This window comes from Oncorhynchus clarkii, unplaced genomic scaffold (assembly GCF_045791955.1).
Source record: "Oncorhynchus clarkii lewisi isolate Uvic-CL-2024 unplaced genomic scaffold, UVic_Ocla_1.0 unplaced_contig_1648_pilon_pilon, whole genome shotgun sequence".
In the NCBI taxonomy this organism is placed as follows: domain Eukaryota; kingdom Metazoa; phylum Chordata; class Actinopteri; order Salmoniformes; family Salmonidae; genus Oncorhynchus; species Oncorhynchus clarkii.
The window spans coordinates 295,001-297,131 of record NW_027257962.1 but is presented as its reverse complement, the minus strand read 5'-3'; positions in this window follow the sequence as shown (position 1 = coordinate 297,131).

Sequence of the window (2,131 nt, the reverse complement as noted above, 5' to 3'; positions counted from 1 at the left end):
TTAAGAACAATTAATTATTTACCGGGGAACAGTGGGTTAACTGCCTTGTTCAGGGGAACAGTGGGTTAACTGCCTTGTTCAGGGGAACAGTGGGTTAACTGCCTTGTTCAGGGGAACAGTGGGTTGGTTAACTGCCTTGTTCAGGGGAACAGTGGGTTAACTACCTTGTTCAGGGGAACAGTGGGTTGGTTAACTGCCTTGTTCAGAGGAACAGTGGGTTAACTGCCTTGTTCAGGTCAGAACAACAGATGTTTACCTTGTCAGCTCTGGGGATACGATCTTGCAACCTTTCGGTGACGAGCACCAGCACTCTAACCACTTCTCTATCTGCCAACCCCTATCTGAAGCTTGTCCTCTGCGGAGAACTTCGATGTATGGTGAGCTCTGTGGTAACTTGTGAGTGTTCAGGGTGTCCTCTCCAGAATCTTGTCTTCTCTCTGTTGTACCGTGTAGCTCCGCCCCCTGTCAGGTCATCACAGATGGGACCTCCTTCCTAGATGGGTGTTGGCTGGTTCAATCTGATTGGATATCTTAGTTTTGTTTATCTATGGTTTGTTCTGGGGATTTGTCAGCAATTGATTTGAAGTCAGATGTGGTGTAATTCAAGTGTTTTCTTATTCCTGTTGGAATAAGCTGGAATAAGGTTGAATGAAATGCTTCATTAGTCCTAATAAAGTCTGAATTATTCCTGTTCTCTTGTCTGTGGAAAAAGGTTGAATGAAATGGTTCATTAGTCCTAATAAAGTCTGAATTATTCCTGTTCTCTTGTCTGTGGAAAAAGGTTGAATGAAATGGTTCATTAGTCCTAATAAAGTCTGAATTATTCCTGTTCTCTTGTCTGTGGAATAAGGTTGAATGAAATGCTTCCTTCGTCCTAATAAAGTCTGAATTATTCCTGTTCTCTTGTCTGTGGAATAAGGTTGAATGAAATGCTTCCTTCGTCCTAAGGAAGTCTGAATTATTCCTGCTGAGCAGGTCTGATTAGTTTATGTTTGGTCTTGGAAGGTAACCTGAGGATCTGTCTAGATCAGGGATGGGGGGGCACAAAACAATCTGTCTAGATCAAGGATGGGGGGAGGCACAAAACAATCTGTCTAGATCAGGGATGGGGGAGGGCACAAAACATTCTGTCTAGATCAGGAATGGGGGAGGCACAAAACAATCTGTCTAGATCAGGGATGGGGGGGGGCACAAAACAATCTGTCTAGATCAGGGATGGGGGGGGGCACAAAACAATCTGTCTAGATCAGGAATGAGGGGGCACAAAACATTCTGTTAAGATCAGGGATGGGGGGGGCACAAAACATTCTGTCTAGATCAGGGATGGGGGGGGCACAAAACAATCTGTCTAGATCAGGGATGGGAGGGGGCACAAAACAATCTGTCTAGATCAGGAATGAGGGGGCACAAAACATTCTGTCTAGATCAGGGATGGGGGTGGCACAAAACAATCTGTCTAGATCAGGGATGGGGGGGCACAAAACATTATGTCTAGATCAGGGATGGGGGGGGAACAAAACAATCTGTCTAGATCAGGGATGGAGGGGGCACAAAACAATCTGTCTAGATCAGGGATGGGGGGGGCACAAAACATTATGTCTAGATCAGGGATGGGGGAAGGCACAAAACAATCTGTCTAGATCAGGGATATGGGGGGGGGGGGGGGGGGGGACAAAACAATCTGTCTAGATCAGGAATGGGGTGGGGGGGGGCAAAAAACTATCTGTCTAGATCAGGGATATGGGGGGGGGGGGGGACAAAACAATCTGTCTAGATCAGGAATGGGGAGGGGGGGGGACAAAACAATCTGTCTAGATCAGGGATATGGGGGGGGGGGGGGGTGGACAAAACAATCTGAAGTCATCATGACTTATAGGATAGAGGGGGGGGGGACAAAACAATCTGAAGTCATCATGACTTATAGGATGGAGGGGGGGGGGACAAAACAATCTGAAGTCATCATGACTTATAGGATGGAGGGGGGGGGGGGACAAAACAATCTGAAGTCATCATGACTTATAGGATGGAGGGGGGGGGGACAAAACAATCTGAAGTCATCATGACTTATAGGATGGAGGGGGGGGGGGACAAAACAATCTGAAGTCATCATGACTTATAGGATGGAGGGGGG